This window comes from Panthera tigris, chromosome C2 (genome assembly GCF_018350195.1).
Source record: "Panthera tigris isolate Pti1 chromosome C2, P.tigris_Pti1_mat1.1, whole genome shotgun sequence".
NCBI classification, from domain to species: Eukaryota; Metazoa; Chordata; class Mammalia; order Carnivora; family Felidae; genus Panthera; species Panthera tigris.
In genome coordinates, this window is record NC_056668.1 from 62,502,293 (window position 1) to 62,526,638 (window position 24,346).

The 24,346-nt window shown below is 37.4% G+C and overlaps 2 long non-coding RNA genes across 2 annotated transcripts in view; both read right to left on the minus strand.

Annotated features, from left to right (window-relative positions):
- The window catches only part of LOC122242050, a 214,903-nt gene that overhangs the window by 144,124 nt on the left and 46,433 nt on the right, over positions 1-24,346 (minus strand). The window lies entirely within an intron of this gene.
- Positions 525-6,349, minus strand: LOC122242052. The gene is made up of 3 exons (XR_006222207.1): positions 6,312-6,349; positions 1,738-1,777; positions 525-613 (listed from the first exon to the last, which is right to left on the minus strand). It is a non-coding gene; the product is annotated as an uncharacterized LOC122242052 (long non-coding RNA).

The window sequence follows — 24,346 nt, forward strand, 5'->3', positions numbered from 1 at the left end:
TATTAGATGTGTCTGTCATTATATTAAGCTATTTACATACATTATCTCATTGAATTCAGACAACAGCTCCATAATTATCTTCATTTTGCACATGTAGAAACTAAGACTGAGGGAGGGCTGTGACCTGCCCACGATTCCATAGCTAGTACAACACAGTCCTACTCCCAAACCCAGACTCTGATCTACTGAAATCCCTTTCCCCACAATGGATAAAGCTGATACTGAGAAGCCCTGGGTCCACCTTAGACTGGTTTTTGTGCTATCCAATATCTTAACAAAATCAGGATGAAATACACATTAGAATTCAGGGGGACTGATTAGTTCCATTAATATATGTATTTTTAAAGGGCCAATCTATTGGCTTTCATCGTTACAAAAAACTATAGTAGAAACATTTTTTAAAATAAACTGAAAACACATATGCTTTGATGCCTTTGCTAGGATCCTCTTTTTATTATGCAGTGTGGTGCCTGTACCCTGTGCACTGAGGACCACCGGTGTCTCTCAGGCACAGCTGATGATCACAGGTATCTTGTGAATGGAAAAGATCCAGCAACAATACAAATCATCGCAAGCCTCATTTCTTTTCTTTCTGCTTTGTGATGCTGTGGTGCTGCAAACAACACACACAAAGAGTTATTTACTTTTTGGTTCAGGTAGTTCCAGGTTATATTCATTTGATTTCAGCACATCAGAAGAATTTTCTGATCACTGGAGTCATCAAACATGAACAAAGGCATTTACTGCACCCTGTGAGCATACTGATGGTCCTGAAATTTCTGGGGGATGATCTTACAGTAATAAGGAATTATCAGATCACATAAAAGCACTTATACCAATACATGTAAGGATTACAAAAGAGGATAGTGGCCCTTAATCTCCCACTGTTACTATGGAGGGGGGCAGGGAACAGACACTGGGTAGACAACTAGGAAAATGAAGGGAACCCTCTTGGAGCCTATGGAATGCTATCCCTAATGCTAATATCCACCCATTTTTAGGGCCGACTTTTAAAAAGCCAGTAATAGCAAGAGGGTGATTTCCAAGAGCTGTAGCAGAAATACCAGTAATCACTATATTCTGAAGAACATTCTAAGAAGTCCCTATGATGGTCTATTTACACAGACCACCTGTACTCCAAAAAGGAAGGAAATCTCCAATTCAAGGAAATTCCACTGTCCATTACACAAATAAGTAGTTGAGATTCAAGGACAGAGTTTTTCCAAGGCCATATAGCTAGTAAATGGAGAGAATGGGATGTGAACTCAGTTTTATCTGTTTCCTAAGCTTGTACTCAGTTCACTATTCACAGTACTCCAGAAAGGACAGAATTGCCAAGTTCTGCTTCCTGGAAACAGAAGACACTATAAGACTCACAAATAAATATGTTTGACGCCTCGTGGTGATCTCTTACCAAAGCTTAAAGGTTAAGAAGGAATAAAAAAAAAATCTGTCTAGCCTTCTGTATACCCTCAAATATCTCCAAAACAGAAGGATACTGTATTACCAGAGATTCAAGAACTTATTTGCTAACTTTTTCTTTTGGTGACACTTATAGCTCAGATAAGGAGAAATTGTTTTCTGCCTTTGAAGTCTAAAGAAAGGACCAAAGGTATCCAATTGAGAGATATAATTATGAATGGCTACAGGGAAAAAACAAAAACAAGCAAAAAAACAAACAAAAAAACAAAAACAACTGTAGCCAGAAAAGTTTATAGTCCCAATTTCCTTACTTACTCTATACCTCTGGCAACTCTACATTTTCTGAGCCTCCATACTGTAAAATAAAAATGAAAATCATAATACTGTCTCACAAGATAGATACTAAGTGAGATGTGATAGTATAACTTGATAGCTACAAAGTATAATACAAATATTAGTTACTGCTATTTTAATTTCAATACCATTTTATTGTATTAATAAAACATTTGTCTTACAGCTAGGAGACCATGGAAAGAAGGAGATGGCAGAGAAAGCACTGCTGTAGAAGAATATAAAATTCTAGCTCATTTCATTTAAAACTTAAATAATATAATTGTTTTCTATAAAACAGACTGATGTGGCAAATGTAACATTTCACCAGGAAAATATCACTGACTTCCTGCGTCTGAAACAGTACCATGAATACTCAGTATTGCTATGGTCTCTTGAAAAAAGTATATTATGTAGGGAATGTTCTTCAAGCAGAGAAGAGTTTTATTAGTGTTTTTATACCTGAGTTTCCTGTTCTTTTCAAAAGAGATATGTATGCTTTAAAGCATGTTTCAAGAAAATACCTCAAATGTAAATAGAATTTTAGATTATTTTTTAACACCCCTTTCTAAAAAAAGTGTTCTCTCATAGAAAGCTCTAAATAAAACATTCTTTTTAAGTTAAAGAAAAAGATATTCCCTAAGAAAGCAAAACTTTCTTAAGTATAGGCTTTAGTTTAAGATGAGAAACTTGCTTTGCTAGGTAAGTTTTAGAGGACACATCCATTTGGGTCTGGACATGGTTTTTAATATCTGGGGTCTTTATGACAGATAAAATACACTCTAAGGTTGGCCTTGATCTACTAATTCTTAGATTCAGAGGATCTCAGAATTTTAGCCTACTGTTCGATGGATTAAGAGGCCCCACTGTTCTGTTTTTCATCTGATATTTAAATTCCTTCCACAGTATGTGACCAGTGATTGGCTAGTCTGTGCTTGAGTTTATCCACAGATAGGGCATGAACGTATTCATTCGTTCATATAAGAATCATCATTTGCCGTGTACCTAACATTAACAGGAGATGGGGAATACAAAATAAAAAGAGGATATAGTCTTTGAATAGGGTCAATTTGCTTCTTCTTGTGCCATGTAAATCATTAAAAAACAGCCAAAAATTTCCTTCAATGTCACGTAATTTGAATTTCATATGAACAAGGGATCTTATTACCCCCTTCTAATTCAGTGTGCACTTGCACTTACACTGAGCAGTTGACTTCTACCTGCCCTAAACCCATGCTTTAAGCTCCCCCGTGCATTATCTTAGTTAAGTATATCTTTCATTTGGACTACTTTCAATTGAATAACTACAAAGTCATCTGTCCCTACCACTATACTTCCAGTTTCAGTACCAATGTGATTGATCTAAGTAGCAATGTCATCTCATGACTGCTCAAGCTTTCACTTATTTCTGCTGACCTCACTCACCAAGGTGTTTACATCTGTTTCCTTCCTTTCTTGCCTCTCCTCTCACTAACTGAACTTTTTTTCAATTGTTGGTCTCATCCATTGCACTTCAGGCCTTCAGGTCCTTCCTAGGCACAAAGTATTCCTTCCTTACCACCTACTTCATGGTTAGTCACCCTTATTCTTTTCTTTCTACCATCCTTACAGCTCTTGTCCTTTCACACTCACATAGAAGCCAGCTACCCATTCTCAAATGGCCATCTCTTCTCAGTGTAGCCATCATAACTATCAGTATGGAAGATCAATTGCCTCTCAAGATAGGAGTCCAAGTTCAGTCCCAGGGGGAGGGTCTCTGGCTCTTATGTCAATAGTATCTTTCACATTAATTAAATCAGACTTCAAGTACATCATTTAACATTTTCAATTTCCTCTTTAAATTACTTTTTTTTTTTTTAACCTTTGACAATACACACATGCATCTCACTTGGAAAAGTTTTTACTTGTACTGCCTTCTGCCCTAAGAACCTACTCAAATTCTCTCCTTTGTACCTGTTTGATTTCCGCCATTGTGACAACATAATTCTCTGGAATGACCTTAGAGCCAAATACAGTAGTCACAACTCAGGGCAAATCCTCACTTGCTTCTGATATGCATTTTAATGTTAAAAGGATTAATTTACTTATTGAAGCTTTCCAAGAAACATTTTTTTAATGTTTTTCAGTCTCCTACTTTCATCTTTTCTATCTTTTTAGTACCAAACAGAGATAGTATCATGATTACAATAATAATCTCCATGCATTCAGTTCTTATGATTTGCATTGCATTTTCAGATAGATATGATTTCATTTAACCCACACATATCTTAAAAGAGCATGTAATGTTATTCCCATTTAAAGGTAACAGAATTAAGTTTCAAAGGGGTTAAATAATTTGCCTAACATCTATCTCAAGGCCTAAGTGTACATTCTCTCTTCTGCCTCTACACTTCTTCCTAGCCATTTCCATATATTAAGAACCATTTATGTGCAGATAAAAAACAAATTATTATCTCTAGCCCAGATCTTTATGTTAAAGACAAAACTTACATACCATCTGCCTACTTGGCATTTCTACTTGTCTCAAGACACCTCAACTTTATAATACTAACCTCCTGATTGTTCTCCTCTTACCTCAACTTCTTTCATACACAAGAATACAAACTCGTTCTTCCTCCATTTTCTCTCTTGGCAAATGACATCGCCATTTGTCCAACCATCTGCTCAAACCAACCACCTAGAAGTCATCTTGATTTTTCCTTCTCCTGCAGTACCCTAATGCAAATAATTACCAAGTTCTATTGGTTCTTCTTTCAAATTAAATATCTGCCAACTGTAGGGGAGCCTGGGTGCCTCAGGCAGTTAAGCTTTGGACTTCAACTCAGGTCATGATCTCACAGTCTGTGAGTTCGAGTACCACTTCTGGCTCTGTGCTGACAGCTCAGAGCCTGGATCCTGCTTCAGTTTCTGTGTCTCCCTCTTTCTCTGCCCCTCCCCCGCTTGCGCTCTGTCTCTCTGTCTCTCTCTCTCTCTAATAAATAAACGTTAATTTTTTTTTTTAAATATCGGCCAACTGTCCACTTTGCTCCATCTCCCATGCCTTCACCTTAGTGAATGCCATCCTGATTTCTCATTTAGACTGCTGGGATGGATCTTGAACTGACCTAGTCACATCCCTTCTTGTCTTCCCCATCTGTCCTTTGTGCAAAAGCTTTATAAGTACAATGTCACGTCCTTGTTTAAAGTCCTCAAATGGTTTACAACTATATAACCTACATCATGCGACCTTGGTATACTTCTAATTTATTTTTTGCCCTTCCTCTCTGACACAGTAGGATAGAGAATAGAAATATTGTGCTTTTTTAGTTTCCAGTGTATTCTGAGCTCTCACTGGTTTCTGGGCTTTCACATATGGTTATCTCTTTCACTTCAACCTCTCAGTCCTGAAACTCTTGAAAAAGTTTTTCTAAGTTTATTTCTTTAGAGAGACAGACAGTGAGTGAGCATGGGAGGGACAGAGAGAGAGGGAGTGAGAGAGAGAATCCCAAGTAAGCTCTGTCCTGTCGGTGCAGATTCAGATGCAGGGCTCAAATTCATGAACCGTGAGATCATGACCTGAGCCAAAATCAAGAGTTGGACACTCAACCAACTGAGTCACCCAGGTACCCCAATCCTGAAACTCTTTAAATGGAAGGTCTCAACTTAGAGGTTACATCCTGAGAAAAACCATTCCTGACTTTCACATCTAAGTTAACCACTGGTATCCTTATCACCAATTTCCCCCGAGTATCTTTTTTATTTTTTTTCTGATACATAACAATTTATACTTATATTATATTTGTATGTTTATCTGTGTATTATTTCATATTAGTTTGTAAGTTCCATGAGAGCAGGTACTATGTCTATATTGTATTAACTTCTATATGTCTAGCTTTTAGCATGGTGGAAAGCCCATGTATGAGTTTGTAAGGGATGCAATAACAAAGTACTACAAAATGAGTGGCTTAACCATCAGACATCTATTGTCTCACAGCTCTGGAGGCTAAAAGTCTGAGATCAAGATATTGGCAGGGCTCGTTCCTTCTGAGAACTGTAAGGAAGAATCTTTTCCATGCCTCTCCCCTAGCTTCTGGTAGTTTTCTTACAATTTGGCATTCCTTGACTTGTAGAAGCATCACCATGATCCCTGCCTTCATCTTCAAATGGTATTTCCCACCTGTACATACCTATGTTCCAGTGTTTTCTTTTCATAAGGATACCAGTCAAACTGGATTGGGGCCCACCCTAATGACCTCATCTTAATTTAACTAATTACATCTGCAATGATCCTATTTCCAAATAAGGTCACATTCTGGGGTAATAGGAATTAGAACTTCAATGTATGAAATTGGGGGGGGGTATAATCAAACACGTAACAGCACATGAAAGTGTTTGATAAATATCAATAAGTAGGAAGTGTTAAAAGTACCATTTTAACTCAAGCCTATCAAACATCAAGTCCATATTTTAACCCCTGATCTATATAGGTTCTTCTCTCTTCTGATGATCTACATCTTGGGCATCAATTTTCAAATCTCATCTGTGTCAAAGGCAATATGAATACAGTCCAAAATTCATACCTGGGTCATCTTGGAATCCAGAATCAAAGATTTCCCCCTAAATAAGTCAGAAGCTCATATTATCTTATGGGTCACAGTCATTATAAAAAAAACAATGATAATGATCTTAATAATAATGAAGCACATCATGTCTTGATTTCTAAAGCTGCAGAGAATGATTTACTAAGAGTATTATTTGGTAATGTTTTTAATCATAGGAAGATTAACACTGTAGTCTTTAAGAAGGTTGGTCCTTGTGCTGCGCCTGAGGGCAGGCCACCTTGTAGACTGACCTTCACCAGATTTCTCATGTTTAAAGAGCTCACATGGACAGCCTACCAATTTGCACACATATTTGCCTTCTGTTAGTACAATTTTGTTTCATTGCTACTTTAATGCAAAAATTTTGGTATTGAAGTACAAGAATCCTAAATCTCTCTTTTAACCAGGGTCCTCTAGAAAACAAAACCTGTGGCAAAAACTTATATATTACTATTCATTAAAGAATCTAATCCCAGGGAAGCAGAAATGAGGGGGAAGGGAGCAAGGGAAGGTAATAAGAAGGACAGATATAAAGAGGGACATTAGTGAGCTGGCCATATGAACTGCCTTTATAAAGGTGATAAGAGAAGAATATTATCTCAGGAGAGTCTTTGTAAGAGGAGATAGGGATATAAATTTATCTGTAGGCTCCCTCTGCACCCTCCCCCCCATCATCTCCTCTCTCCTTTCCATCAAAGTCTACCTTAAGGAGCATTAACTTTCCTGCATTCTGAACTGTGTCACCTGGTCTCTCCAAGCAGGTACCTCTGCAGGTCCAGTCTAGCCAGTAAGCTGTCAAAGTGTGAGCTCTTAGCCAGCACTACATAGAGCTCAACAGAACATAATGGTGAGGTTAGCAGCTACAGAGACTAGGGAAAAGTACACGCTACTGCTTATCAAGAACTGTGAAGGGTCTGAGTTTTCACTCTCCTTGTCAGCTAACAAGTTAGCCTGCCTCAGTTTCATAAATGTTGGCAGAAGATATGGGACCACTGGGCAAGAGAGGAAGGACTTTATTAATGGCAATAATAGCATTAACCAGAGTGTCAGCATTCCTGCATTTCCCTAAGCCCCTCTTCCAGCAGGGTCAAAAAGGGGTTCAGGTTACACTTGAATACACTGTAGGTCATACTTTAGAAGCATAATTTAAAGCTCAGTAAACTCAAATCAGTAAGCCTGCCTGACCTTTGCCCTGGAGAGAAATATGATCTTTATTATAATGGACACTAAACAAACCTGAGTCTTACTCTGAAGCAAGATACTATCTTTATCTGTGGAACAAAAGTATCTCTGCCCACAAGACTTGCAAAACTGTGAGAGACCCATGGATAATATCTTCCAATCCTACACCAGCCCTAAAACAGGGAAAACATGTATCTGAGATGGTTTAAAAATTTATTTATTTATTTATTTTGAGAGAGAGGACAGCATGGGGGTGGGGCAGAGAAAGAGGGAAGGAGAGAATCCCAAGCAGGCTCTATACTGTCAGCATCTAGCCTGATGTGGGGTCAAACTCACTAACTGTGAGATCATGACCTGATCTGAAATCAAAAGTCAGATGCTTAACCAACTGAGCCACCCAGGAGCCCCATGTTTATTAATTGAAACTGGTACATCTTCCTGTTTTCAGAAATTCACCATTTGCAAATGTCATGGCAAAAGACTGAAATATGTAAATATCATTGTTTACACCCAGTTTCCTTTTGCCTTTCTCCAAGTAATTGTAGGTTGGTTGATACATTTTCTGAAGTTTCAATATTCTCTATGACTAGGAGAACATCTTGCTTAGTTACTGTTTTTTCTTAGCATAATTTTTCTATTAGTATATTTAGGTAATCAGAGCTATAGAAATTCTGAGATAAATACTACCTTCATTCTATAGCTCTAGAGACTCTGCCATCTGCATTTAAAAAGTGCTATATGTGCACATGCTATAGAGGATAAGGGTGATATGAGAAACATAACTGAACCACAGAAAAGAGCATAACTATCTATAATTTCATTTGTAACTAAAGATTTGAAAGCATCCTCATTCCATTTCATAGATTAAGAAAAGGAATCTCAGGAGCATTAAAAAGCCTAAACAAAGAAGAAACCCACTATTAACCCCTGATGTTTAAATTATACCTAATTTTGTGTTTTATGCTTACAACTTTCCTTTTTAAGGGTATATAACAAAAAAGAAAAAAAAAGACATTATACAATAAACACTGCAAATCTTCTCCATTTTCATGCTTCAGGATAGATCCTGATGTCTGGATGAAGTTAAGGAGAAAAATGAACCCTTGGCTTTAGTATCACGTACAAAATAATCTTTGAAGGACCTTCTCTGTGAATTCTGTATTGTCTTCAGGTCCTGATCATTCTAAATGGCTTGTTGCAGGAATTCAGCATGAAGAGCTGTATGCCCTCATGTGATTTGCAGTGGTATGCCTTCCTGTGGGTGTCTGTTATAAATTTCCAGCTCCAACGAGCCATTTTTTTTTTCATAACAGACACACTTGACTGAGTAGAGTTCAACTATAAACATTTGATTGTCTGGGTGATTCGTAGGCACTGAGGCCATGCGGTGTTTAGAATTCTCAGAGTATTATTAGGGGGTGGGGGGAAGAAAAGAGAGAGGCCTCGTTGTTGTCACACCTCCCCCCTCAATCCACAGCACTAAAAACCTATTTGAAAATGTGAAACTGTAATTTAAATTAATGGATTTCCCCCAAACCATTAAAAAAAGATATTTCTTAAATTAACCAATATGTCACCAGATTCAATCAAAACAGAGGAGTCCAAGTGGTATCATAAAGGGTTAAATCTATGTAGCACTATCATAAAGCAAACTATGTCAGTATAATACCAAACTGAAAGCCTGGAATACATTTATCTGAATGAAGCATAAATTACTAAAGTGCACAATTGTCATGCATAAAAGGTAGAGACCCCTGACCCATATCTTAACCTGTGTCACTACCTTCCTAACTTCTCAACCTTCTACCTTTTCTCTGTGGTTGCCTTGGAAATGCTGCAATTCATAACCTCCCCACTGCACCCTCCCCGTCCCTCTCCCAGCTTTCCTCTGGCTGACAATGGAAAGAAAGAAGATGAATGATTTTAATTCTTATTGCTACACTGCCCAATACAACTCTGCTGCCCGCTGGTTTTGCTGTAGCACTGGTTATAGGAACTTGGGGTCATGTGAAATTTTCATATGGAGATTACAGGGATGAAGGAGGGAAAGCCAGTATTGGGAAAAGGCTTGCTGCTCATGAAGTAAGATTAAGGTAACACTGTAGGGCAATAAAGCATGGCACACATAGCTTTATTTTTGAGTATACCATGACCATAAGGTGATAGTGGTATTGATGCTTGCCCAAGAACACAAGTCTGATTGAATGCTATTTAAAAAAAAAAAAAGTACCACACATATAGGAGACTATCTAAGAAAGAAAATGGTATGTGGAATAGTATGGAATGGCTTGATGAAAAGGAATGTCCTGCATTTGATTTTGTTAATGGCTTTCTCAAGCATTAAGAAAGTCAAGTGCTGGGCTAGTTTGGTGGGAAACTGAAATCACAGGATGCCATGGGGACAGGTTGAAAGACCCAAGGACAGTCACAGGAGAAATGGAAGAAACAATCAGTATAGGGAATAGTAACAGCAAGGTAAATAGACTTAGCTGAATTCTGTCCCTGACTGGTCCCTTACTATGGGAAGTTGCCAGGTCTATGGAATAAAATCAGTTCTTCCATCATGGTTGCCCAAGACACACATAGACATACACTACAAATATGTACATTATGAGAAACAGGAAATATGAATGTTAGGTGACTGAAGTAATAGGTTGTTTATCCTAGAGAAAGTGTAGAAAGGAGAAAACCAAGAAAACAAATAAGGCTGCCACCCAGAAAGGAAGTCAGACAGTGACAAATTGGGAGTTTGGTGCGGGTTTGTTACTGGTAAGAAAACACCATAGGAATCAGGACCAGGGCAATTTCTTTCAGAGTTATACACATTTTCCTAAAGCAAACCTTTAAAGACATTGAACATCAAACTGTCACGGCAGAGGGCAGCAGGGAGAAATAATGTTCTTAAACCCAGCTCAAAGTAAGTGAAAGATCTGTTTTCTGAAAAGTCTTTGCAAGACACCTATATACACAAGGGGCACATTCCTGTGATCTCTGTAAAATCCTAACAACAGTTGCTTTCTGCTTGGAGTTCAGAACCCCCAGGTACCTTTAGACAAGTTTAATAATTACTGACCTAGACAATTATCTTCCATGCAAGCATTACACACATATAAATTAATGACACAAATTAATGGACAAATTAAGGACACAAAACACTATATTCAAATCCAAGAAATACATATCAGGAAAAAAAAGTCAGGTCTTAACCAAGAAACGGCGGTTCTAGGTAGTATGAGCAGCAAGTCTGCAGTGAGTCCTTTGCATTCAGCCAAAAAAAGAATGATGAGAAAAAGGGAAGAGAAGGAGGAGGAGGAGGAGGAGGAGGAGGAGGAGGAGGAGGAGGAAAAGGGAGAAGAGAGAAAATGGAAAGATCTGGAAAATGTTCTTCCTTCTTCTAGGACTCAAAATATTTACATTTCCTTTCCTCTTCCTGCCTAAACCATTTCCCCTCCTGCCCCTTTCATCCATTTTCCTACACCCTCTCTGTCCTTATACTCTCATTCCTGACACCTATTCCAATTCTTTGGTGTTGCCTCCTGCACATGTCCAGCTGTACTTTTTTCTTCCCTCTGCAGACTTCCTCTCTCCATCCTGACGTGGAACATACATGCATATGCACAGCATACATACAACACACAGCTGTCCTGACTTCTCTCTTGCTCTCTAAGAGACGGACACTCCAGACACTGAGCACAGCATGCTGAAATGTTGATGTAAAAACTAGAAGCTCTTCACCTGCAATGCTAATTAATCGTAAACAAGCTCTTTTCAAGGTAGGAGTTCTGGCAATGATGCCTGGAGGAGAGACTGGGATTCTCTGGTTAGAAGACAAAGATCCCTTTCAGATGCTAGGTGGCAGTGTTAACTCACTAACAGGCACATACCTAGGACTTGCCAAGTCACATGTATAATGTAGTTGGAGTGAGACACACATAAAAGTGGTGAACTCAAAGAGAGAGGCTGAAGACAGGAAAATAAGTTGCCGTGACTGTCCATGAAGGAGTTCATAAAGATGGAAAGCTGAGAGTCATTTCTTTAAAAGAATTCAGTGAAAGACAGTCGATGTTTTGAGTCTGACTTGTGATTTCCGTATCAAGTTTTCAAAGCCAAACTGTCTTTTTAAAATATGACACTGGTACAGAGACACCCCAGATGTTTAATATTATTTCCTGCTCCATCTGAATTTCCCATTTGAATAACAGTGATCAGCATTCATAGCAACTAGGAACACCAAGCATAGCTCTGATCACAAAGAGATTATGGGCATGTTGTCTTTCTTTTTCTCCATGTGATCACTGCCACAATAACTTCAGTCTCAAATTGCCCAAGATAGGATCCTCAGGGACAGCTTTTACTTTCTCTTCTCTTTCATATCTCAGTCAATCACCTAGACTGAGGAAATTCACACGTATAAAAATTACTCAAATCCACCCTCATCTCTCAATCCTGATTGCTCCTGGTTTAGTTTGACTCTTTATTTTCCTTCCTTGGAAGATCATGGAAGATTTTAATTGGACATCCTTCCTGTTGTGTATTCTCCCACCACATACTAACCACAGAGATGAAGATTGGTCTTCCAGAAATACATGTCTTAACATATGACTCCCTTCCTCACAAATGTGGAATGGATACAACTCATCTCTAGGATCAAGTCCTTACACATTAATGATACTTATAAGGCCCTTTATGAATTGCCCTACTTCATCTAACCTTTTTCTTTTCTCAGGCCTCCCCCTTACACATTATAACTCCTGCTACACATAATCACTCAGGATTCTCTTTACATATCAAATTCTATCACACCTGCAATCCTTTTTACATGCTGTTCTGTCAGGAATAGTCTACTTCCTTTATTTGCCAGGTGAACATCTTTTCATCAATTACCTATTCATTGTGCAAAACCCCAGGGCAAATTCCTCCTCTCTGAACATGCCTGCCCATCTTCCCAACTACAGTTAACAGCGTTGTCCTCTGAACTTGCATTTAGACATAGGAATATAAATGTAGATACAGATATACAGATATAAACACACATCTTCAGTGAAACATCTCCAACAGTTGATTTTAACTATTTGTTTACACGTGTATCTCCATCAGTAAACTATGAACAATCAAAAGCCAAGCTGCTGACTTAGTCACGTATGTATTCCAAGGATACGTAAAAAATTTTTTTTTAATTTAAATCTAAGTTAGTTAACATACAGTGTAATAATGGTTTCAGGAGTAGAATTTAGTGATTATCACTTACATATAATACCCAGTGCTCATCCCAACAAGTGCCCTCCTTAATGCCCATCACCCATTTAGCCCATCCCCTCACCCAACCCTGCTCCAGCAACCCTCAGTTTGTTCTCTGTATTTAAGAGTCTTTTATGGTTTGCCTTCCTCTCTGTTTTTATCTTATTTTTCCTTCCCTTTGCCTACGTTCATCTGTTTTGATGCTTCATCTGTTCATCAGTTTTGAAAATCATATGAAATTTGTCTTTCTCTGACTGACTTATTTCACTTAGAGTAATATATTCTAGTTCCATCCACGTTGTTGCAAATGGCAAGATTTCATTTTTTCACTGGGTAATACTACTATCAACAGTAGCCAAATTATGGAAAGAACCCAAATGTTCATTGACTGTTGAATGGATAAAGAAGATGGACAAAGATGAGTGTATGTTTGTACAAACACACACACACACACACACACACACACACACAATTGAATATTACTCAGTGATCAAGGATACTTTAGCAGAACTGTACTATAAGTAGTTAACATAGGATTAGAGAATGAATGAAAGATGGACTTTTTTACAACATGATAATGCCCAGAGAAGCATTATCTTCTGATCTATCTGATTGTTAGGTTACCAAAAGAAATTTACTAAGAGAAGTGTAATGAGTCACATTTCTGAGTTACAGCACAATATACATTGGAGAACCAACTATTTTAACTATAGATAATTTGTTCTTTTGAAGCTTATTTCCCAAGACCATGTTAATCCCAGTGCATTAACATACAAATCTGTCTATTTTTTCTAATTTATTTACTTTGGGAGACAGTGTGTGAGTGGGGGAGGGATAGACAGAAAGGTGGAGAGAGAAAATCCCAAGCAGGTACCACCATATCAATGCATAGCCAACATGGGGCTTGAACTCAAGAACCATGACATCATGAGCTGAGTAGAGACAGAGTCAGATATTTAACAGACTGAACCACCCAGGTGCCCCAACAAATCTGGCTATTTTAAACAATTGATCTTTGTCATCTTGAAAATTTACTCCCTTACACTGTCATGTGTTTTCTTTCTATATTTTCTAAATATTCTGACAAATCTTTCAGTTGCATAAGACAAAAATCATTTTGAACAAAGTTAAGCAAAAAGTCATTTGTTGGCTTATATTAATGGAAAGAATACTGAGATAACTCATGGAATCCATATTTTCATTCACTTAATATTTTTGAGCACTTGTTATATCTTGGTCATATAGCAATTAATAATACAGATACCAAGTCTTTGCTTTCTTGAAGCTTATACGCACTTGGGTGTGAATAGTGGTAATCAGCTGGGGTGACTTTATACCCCAAAGGATATTTGGCAATGACTGGAGACATTTCTGGTTCTCACAACTGGTGCTACTAGCATCCAGTGAATATACTCAGGGATACTGCTAAACACCTATAATGCATAAATAAATAGCCACCATGAGAATTATTCAGGCCAATATGTCAATAGTGCCTTGACTAAGAATTTGTATTAGAAATAAACAAATTATATATAGATGATATAGATATGGATATAGGTAAAGAGAGAGAGAGAGAGAAAGAGACAGAAATACTCAAAGTTGATAAGTGCTATAATGGAAATAATGCAGGATAGGAATAGAAGGAAGAATGACTCTTTCGAGTTTCCACATAAGAACAGATATATGAATGAAGTGAGGCAGAGAGTGATGAGGCAGTACAGAGGTAGCCTGCGTCATGCAGGAGGAATAATAAGAGGGCATGTACCAGGGTCATGAGACAGGAATAGGTTTGGTATGTTTGAGAAATAGTACAAAAGTCTTAATAACTGGAGCAGTGATATAAGCAGAAGTGCAGGAGACAAAGTCAATTATAGAAATGGAATCAGATACTAGGGTGTGTTAAGGATTTTAATTTCTTCTCTGAGCAAGATGGCAAGCAGTGGTTTTGAGCTGAGAAGACATATGGGATGACTTACATTTTTAAAATATCACTCTGTTTTACTATGTGGAGAAAAGACTATAGACAGTGGCAAAGAGAATATCAAGAGTTAGGTTATTACAATAGTACAAGGGAGATACGGTGTCTGTAAACATTATGTCTGGTAAACATTGTTTCTGGGTGTTGTGTGTGCGCGAGTATGTCTCCAGAAGACACTGGCATTGGAATCAGTAGTCCGAGTAAAGAAGATTGCCATCATCAATGCAGGTGAGCATCATCCAACCCCTCGAGGGCCTGAATAGAACAAAAAGGTAGAAGAAGAGTGAATTATCTCTCTCTGCTTGAGCTGAAATATACATCTTCTTCTGCCATTGGACATTGGTGTTCCTGGCCCTTGGGCTTTTGGACTCACATTGGGACTTATACCAACTGTCCCCTATCCCTTTTCTCAGGCCTTTGGACTCAGGCTGAATTACACCACTAGCTCTCCTGTGTCTTTAGCTTGCAGATGGCAGATCATAGGTATTCTCAACCTCTACAACTGCAAGAACCAATTCCTATAATAAATCTCCTCATATATACATCTATGTCTATGTCTACAGCTATATTATCTCTATCTACATTCTATTGGCTCTGTTTCTATGGAGAATCCTGAGTAAAACAGGAGAAAGATGATAATTTGCACCAGAGTGGTAACAATAGAGTGGTAGAAAGAGGTTGGATTTTGGATATACCTGAGGCAGAGAAAATAGGATTTGCTAATGGTTAGCGTGTGTGGTGTAAATGTGAAGAAAAGAGAGGTATCAAGTTTGATTCAGAGATTTTATTGAGCACCGAACAAAAAATGAAGTTACCCTCTACTGAAATGGAATGGCAGAGGAAGAATGAGGAGCTAAAGAGCTTGACTTTATACATAATAAATCTGATATGGTCCTGAACTTCCCACTGAGACAGAGTAGTCAGTTGGATAAACAAACCTATAATTTAGGGAAGACTTTACAACTGAAGACATACATTTTGAAGTCATCAGCTCTATAGGTATGGCCTGGATGAGATCATCCAGGAAACGAGTATAGAAAAATAAAAGTCTGAGCCCTAGGACTCTAACAATGAGGTCAGAAAAATGGGGAGCATCCAGCAAAAGAGACTGAGGAGGATTACTCAATGAGGCAAGTAGACAACCATACAGGGTGCCTCCTGAGAAATCAAAACAAATATTAAACAGAGAAGGAACAAGAAAGCATGTTGAGAGCTCAAGATAATGGGTCAAGATAATGGGTGAAGATAATCATAGCTGAGGGCTTACTTTTGGATTTGGCAATGTGGAGATGGCTGGTGATCAGTCTACAGCAGTATCAGTGAAAAGATAAATACAAAAGCCTGATGAATCGTTCAAGGGAGATAGTCTGTTGTTTATGGGAAACTATATGGATGAAGTTGTTAATGAAAAAGGAATTTCATACACAAAATTTAAGACAGTGGTAACATTTTCTCTAGGAAGAAAGTTAATGGAGGCAATGGAATGGGATATGAAGGAATGCAGGGGCACATGAAACAGAATTGGTAATGTTGTATTTCTTAAGTTGGATTATCCTGCTTCATAATGTAAGATGTGTTTTATATAGTCTTCTCAATTAACCAAGGATAACATAATTAAAGCTTTAAAAGAAGAAAGGGGAAGGGTGCCTGGGTGGCTCAGTTGGTTAAGCTTTGGACTTCAGCTCAGGTCATGATCTCACAGTTCGTGAGTTCAAGCTCCTTATTGGGCTCTGCGCTGACAGCTCAGAGCCTGAAGTCTGCTTCAGATTCTGTGTCTCCTTCTCTCTCTGACTCTCCCCAATTCTCTCTCTCTCTTTCTCTCAAAATAAATAAACATTTAAAACAAAGGAAGAAGAAGAAAGGCGATAGGTAGAATTGGAGTCAGTGGTTATAGACAACTTTTTGGAAGAGTATGCAAGAAAATAAGCTAATGGTTAGAGATGGTATGAAATTAGTCCCCCCCACCTCTTTTTTAAGATTAAGGGTACTATATTCTACCTCTATGCTAGTGAGAATATGGAGTGGGGAAACTGATGAACCAGGACAGAGAGTTGGTGGGATCAGGACTTTGGGTTCTGGAATCTTGATCTTGTGCTGCCAGGAGTCACGCTGCCTGCCTTTTATTACTGTTTGTCTCTTTTGGGCTTTATGCTGTAGTAGAAGCCTTTCTCCACGATGGTGGCTATTAACCAGATTCACATCCTCCCAGTACTGTTCTCTTTTACCCATTTCCCCCAACTGCTCTCCTTCCATTAGTTTGTCCTCATAACACTATCTTGTCGAAACACTAATAGTGAAAGTGGAAACATGGATGCAGTAATTAAAGCCAGAAGAGGAAGCCCAACCACCCATGAAAAATGTTTAGTAAATCAAAACTATAATCAATTTTGGGCTACAAAGAATGCGATATCCCCCACATATCATAATTTTGAGTTGCAAATAGAAGTTTCTAGGTTTACTCCAAGATCTATGAATAGGAAAAACAACGTTAATGGGATAAACAGAAAATGGATACAAGTATAAGATAATACAGTAAAGTGCTTTACAGTCCCAAAAGGTTTTGCATCCAGGTTTACACACACCATAGTTACTCTCTGAAGGTGAGCTGATAGACCTGCAGTTTGCATTGTAAGCAATTATTACGGAATCTACATTAAGTTTTTCTCAACCCTTCAAAAGAGTCTCTCTGTGAACACCTTCATTATGCCAAAGGCTTTAAGCTAATATATCTTGCTCCCATCCATTGCAAAACGCTTCTGTTTACTTTTCCGGTAATGCTGCTTTTGTAAGAACACAAGACTATGAGATGTTGGGAGAGGAAGAGGAGAAATGAAACAAGAAAAAGAAAGGTCACAAATTTTAAGCCATGTGGGTTTCTTTATTGTTATTTTTGAAGTGTGTTTAGCACAGAGACAAATTGTACATTTACCGCGAGTCACCGGGACCTAACGAGCTCCTAATGTGTCCCATACTTCAAGGTTTTTCAGAACAGTCCAGTAACTTAGCAACCACAGCTAAACCTTGACAGGAATAATCATTATTTGTGTTGCAGCTTCAGGCTTCCCTACTGTAGGTTTCTTTCTTTCTTTTTTTTTCTTTCTATTTTTTGTTTGTTTACTTTTTTTTTAAGGACCCCAGAACAAGGAAGAACAGCTAATGCTGGGAAGGAAGAATTTTTGTCTTGTTGCTCTGTGTCATAAATAGCATGAGTAGAATATAGGCCTGGAGTTAAGAGTTACTTGCCTTGGAGACACTAAAAAGGTAATGAGGAAAAGGCTAGATGTGGTCATTTAGGATAAATGCAAGATATGTTTGAAACCTGCTCAAAACCAATAAACTTTAAGCCTTTATGAATTTAACATTTGCAGTTTTGGCAATTCACAAATGAGCAGGAGATTGATGTATAAAATGTTTTAATATTGCTAAGCTATACAACTGTGGCATAAACTGATCAACAGTAGCAAATTGCATGGTCAGTAAGTGAACCTAGTTGACTGCTGAGCATCTTTATTGAAGCCACTTTAGTGGTTCTCTACTGAAGCCTTAAAAAAAGAAATCCCTTCATTATGAAAACGGTCTCACTTTACCCATTCCTCCAAAAACATAAAACAAAAACAACAAAGCTTCTCATGAATATGCTGGAAGAAAAGATGAAAGTATCTGAGATAGTGTTAGTGTCCAACCACAATGTAAAATGTTTATAGGATAGACCATAACAAGTATTCTGTATGGACATTCATACAGAATGCTTCAGTTGTTGCTCAAAAACTAAAGAAGTGATGTTATGGTAGGACACTTCAGTTGATCATTGTTATCAGGAAGATTACAGAAAGGTGAGTAGGTTTACTAAGCAGAACTGTTTCTGATTCCACAGGTTGACCCATAGTCCACCCATTAAGTACTGGTTGATGAAGATCCCAAAATAGAAGAAAAAATGTGTTATGATCATTATGATCATGATCTCTATTGGATTTTGTCAGGTCAAGAAAATGAAAGGGATATTTCTTAGTTTACATCTATTTTAGAAAGGTAAATGATATAATGTTATGGGAAATCAGAATCATCAAGGTCTAGGCCTCACTCTGCTTTGAACTACCCATGTGACTACAGGCTATGGTTAGCCAATCTAGACCTAGAAACCTCCTCCATTAAATTGTTGCAGGCCGAGATAGTCCCTTCAGTCTTAATACTCTATGATCTTCTGGAAAGGCAGAGTGAAAGGGCAGGATAATGCATAACACTGTGAATAGTTCTGAATGAATCATTGCAAAGATGAACGCTAGTTAATTCTTTCCTTTTATTTTTTCTACAAAGAGAATAATTATAGTTGTTTTCAATATAAGCAGGTGCCTGTGGGACCTTACCAGTTAATGCCTTCTAAGTTCTCTATTAATAATTTAAAGGGTAGATACTTATAAGTTTGATTAATAAAAATTGTTCCTACAGATTCTCATGAAAAATAAGCATTGGTGAATGCTAGCAATTGACTTGCATATATATATATATATATATGAAATATATACGAATAAATTATATATATATGTATATTTGGGATAAGCACTTTCCTGTCATGTAATTACTTATATGAGCAATGGTTAATAGATAACTGGTAAGCAATAAAGGCCTTTGTTTCTTTCTGGATATAATATATATTTCCATGTGGTGGGAGTAATAGTTGGAAGATGAACTCAGGTAGCTTGGTGGGAGGTGGAGGACAGAGAACAAGGAGGAGTCAAGCTTAGGACTAGCTACAAAACGGAAATACATCTTGAATAAAACAAGAGAGAGAAGTTGGATGCAAAGAGAAAACGGACTTTCAAGATGCTTGGAAACAGGATCTGGGCCTTAGGCAGAACTTGGAAATTAGACATCAGGATATATATAGACTTAGGGATCTCAGTTAGAAATATCCTGTAATCAGGGCACCTGGGTGGCTCAGTTGGTTAAGCACTGAACTCTTGATTTCACCTCAGGTCATGACTTCATGCTTGTGATATTAAGTTCCACGTTAGGCTCTGCACTGGGTGTGGAGCCTGCTTAAGATTCTCTGTCTCTCTCCCTCTGTCTCTCCCCCTTTCATGTGTGCTTTCTCTCTCTCTCTCTCTCTCAAAACAAACAAACCAAAAAGAAAAAGAAAAAGAACAAAAATGAGAAATATCCTGTATTCCAAACAAAACATTATTGATTTTGTCTACATCCCACTTAATTGCCTAAGACCACTTATACCCACAAATAGATACCCTTTGGCACAACTCCCGGGAGTAAACATTTTCATTGTAGTCTGTGTAAACCAGTGTGCATTGCAAAACTCCATGGGGCTGCAGTTCACCTGGACCATTCTATGACTGGTGATCCCTTGAATGTGAAGTATGGAGAACCAGTAGACTTACTCTCTCCAGTTAAATATTTCTGTCTCTGCATAAAAATGGACTGTAGCACTATTTAATGTGAGGGAGACCTGAAGAATTGTGTGTGTATATATGATGGTGGGGAGTGAGTCAGAAGGCTGATATTCCTAAATCCACGGACAATAGAAAGAATACTAGCCCTCTGTGAAGGACAACAGGGGCGATGCTGTACTGTCACAAAGAAATGAAGAGAAGAGCTCATGAGATATAGGAGAGTCTGAGGGCAGGGAAAAGATATTGGCACCTTGCCTAGAGTTACATAATAGACCCAGCATGACTGTTTCCCAAACTATAATTTGAGGACAGAATTGATAGCAATATATCTGTGTTTTCTCAGCAGAAAGAGAGAAAGAGAGAGAGGAAGTTGGAAATCTTAGGTTGAGGTTTATTTTAATACACCAGTTGCAGTACACAAAAAAACTATTTAGAGTTTTAGAGTTCCATACCTGAGATAACTAATGTTCTGTGATTTGGGAAATTATGGGCTCATGAGCTAGGAGAACACAAAGAAAGGGTACAAAATAAACTTACATTTTTCTTTTCCTTTGCTAGAGCCAGTTCTCAGAAAACACAAATATAACCCCCCTCCTCCTTATTTACTGAGAAATATAACAAGAATGCTGAGAAGAAATTACTATGAATTTTTATGAGGTGAAATAAATATATTTATCCTTTGGGTTAAGGGGACTTTTTGGAGGGTGTTATGACCTCTAAATTTTGGGAGGCTAGGAGAAGGGGAGATTAGTCTCAGATGTGATTAGCCAAGGACAATGCTCAAATCATATTCATTTAAGAAAAAAAAAAGGACGAAAAACGTGTTCTACATGTGGTTGGTTTATGGAGTGTCTCTCATTTTATATAATGTTGTGAGGGTCACCAACTTTAGAGTAGGTATATTTAAGCAAATCAGGCAGCAATCAAAATACAGATAATATTGTGTTTCCACTGATTGCAAGAAAGACTAAAACTATATAGAGAAAAAAATACCCAAAAGATGAGCAGTAATTTAAAGAAAGATTTAACATGATGGTTTCACCAGGAATATTCTTTATCTATACAGTGTCTTTATAGTACTATATTGGCAACACATGGCTGTGTTTTTGGAAGTTTGTGATTTCCTTTCCACCATAATTACTTCAGTTGAGTCCATTCAATTCAGTTCAACTTGACAAGTGCTTATTGAGCACTTCATGGTGAAATGGGGGAGAAACTGGACTTGGTTTCAGAATTACTGGATTTGTCTCTGGCTTTGCTATTTACTCGCCATCTGAATTTCCCTAAATAAACTTACTTTCTTTAGACCATGGTTTTGCAATGTGTAAAATGAAAATCTACACCAGTAGATCTTCCAGTGTCCGCTAGGAAGCTCCAGGGCTCCAATAGTACCACCTAACCCCCTAGATCCTCCAGCTCATGAGTAGAAGCAGTCATGCCTGGCTTGTGTTACTCTCTGGGCTGTTTCACCATCTTCTATTTGGACTTTCAACTCTTCTAATCCCAATGCATTCAAATCCCCTCCATTTGAAATACCAAAGTGGTTCCTATTTTCTCACTGGATCCTGAATATTATGTAATGTAAAAACTATGACATCATAGGGGAAAATGACAAGATTGGATCCCCAAACTGGCCAATAACTAGATAAGTGATTGTGGGGCAAGTTATTTCATCTCTTTAACTATAATTATTGTAATAATAATACTTAAGTTGCAAGTTGTTTCCAAGGATTAAATGAGAAAACACATGTGAAATGGTGCCTGGTACATGTTAAGTTTTCCATAATTGTTAATTTATTTTCTTTTATTCCCACGGACTATTCAGGAGGAAACAAAAAAAGGTGCTCTTACCATAATTAGACAATAACACAAACCTATCAACAATACACAAGGATACAAGGATGCACTAATAGAATATAACTCACCTACTTTAAGAATCCCACAGCTCTAACCCAAACTGTAGACTCTTGCCTCTGCTGTGGAACCTCCTGTATTTGTCTCTTTGTGTTGCCTTAACAAAATATAATACACTTGGTGGCTTAAAAAACAGAAATTTGCTTCCTTACAGTTCTGGAGGTTCATGATCAAGGATGCAGCTCATTTGTTTTGACTTTTAGGGTAGGTTTAACTTCCTGCTTTGCAACAACATAAAGATGACTCAAAGGAACTAAAAACTCTTCCTTTCTTGTAGATGGCCACCTTCTTGATTTGTCCTCACATGTCCTTTCCTTGGTGTGCACAGGAGAGAGAGTGCAAGCTTTGTGGTGTCTCTTCTTTTAAGAACACTAATCCAATTGGATGAGGACCCCATACTTATGATATCATTTAACTTTAATAACTTCCCTAGGGACACCATCTCCAAATACATGTACACTGGGCTTAGGGCTTCAGCATGGGAATTGTGGGGGAGGGGGCACAAACATTCAGTCCATAACACCTCTGATATGCACTTTTATGGTGTAACTGAGGCATTCTTCCCTATTTAAATAAACCAATAGATCTAGTTTGAAAATATCATTTTACCAATATTTGTCAGTCTCAATTTTTCACATGTTTATTTTCAAGTTCTTAAAACCAATGTGCTCTACTTTATAAATCCTGAAAGTTCAAGTCTAAATCTAATAATGTAACTTTTCTTTGGTCTCTGAACTCATTTTTATGTCAGTGCTGTATTTTAATTTGGAAAGGAGGAGTTGTTTTGACTTTTAACACAAGTTTAACTTCCTGCTTTGCAACAACACAAAGATGACTCAAAGAAACTAAACTATCTTCTCTCTTAAAAGGGTTTCTTATGTTCAAAAAATATTGCACTTCCCTTTGGAACATGAAATTAAATTTAGCTAGTCACATGTAGTCATAAAATAAGGAAGCTTCTGAGATACATGAGTAGGTATAAATATCAGCCAAACCAAATGCCTAAGTCTGGTAGAACTTGGTGCACTCTGGGCAAGTCACTTAGTCACAGAAAACTCAGTCCCACATACAGGTAAAAAAGGGGCATAAAACAATCAAACTTTTCAGGGATATTATATTATTTTTAATATATAAGATACTTTCAAAATCTATTATCTTTATAATAAAATATAAATAAATGACATTTGTATTAATTCAAATTATTATATTATTTATAAAGTATAAAATGGCATAACTTTATCTAATTATAAATGCTGACATCATATGATACGATATTATTTTCAATAGCTGAAGTTCCTATAAGGGTCAAAAAGAATTTGGGGCAGTATTGACACAAATCACTTTTTGTATTTACCCAGAAGCTGTACAATTATTGGACAAATTTCAAGTAGATATCTAAAGAAAGAGCATAAGTAATTACTATATCCAACTATCTATGAGAAGATACAATGCCAGTGGCTAGACAAGAGTAATAGGTTTCTCAGATATTTGTTTAAAGTTTTGTATTGGATTTCCCCAGGTAATCTTTCCTGGCAAGAACACAAGAAGCCTGGTCATTGAATCTCACCTCGAAAGGACAGAGCAAGATAACTTTCTTATGCCAAATAACATCTGACAGGCATCATAAGATTCCTGAACCTAGCCTGCTAACTAATGCTTTAACAACTGCCACTATTTTATTTCCTGCAGGAAAATAACAAAGTGCATCTGATAAAATGTATTAAGAGCCTTAGGAAGTGTTACAAACTTTGACCAACCAAATCCATTTCTATAACTCCAAAAAAAGATTAAGATCCATATACAAAAATGTTCATTATAGCGATCATTTATAATAGTGAAATATTAGAAGGACCTAAACATTCTACAGAAATACCATTGCTTAGTTATGGTATATCTGTTCAATAGAACACTATAGTAATTCAAATTATATTTTAACAAAAATAACAGAAGAGCATGCGTTCCCACATTTTTATAAAGAACGTCATTTTTCTTTCATTTTCTCTCATTTTATGCACTTTTTAAAATGTTTATTTATGAGAGACAGAGAGAGTGAGAGCAAGAGTGAGAGTGAGAGAAAGAGAGAGCGCACAGAGCTGGATTCAGGGCTCAAACTCATGAACCATGAAATCATGACCTGAGCCGAAATCAAAAGTCGGACACTTAATTAACTAAAACACCCAGGGGCCCCATTTGTTTTGCACTTTTCACTGTAGCTACAAGATCATACAGATATTTATGTAATCCAGATGTAACTTACTAGAATTATGAAATCTAACTTCATACTTACTTCCATTTGCCAC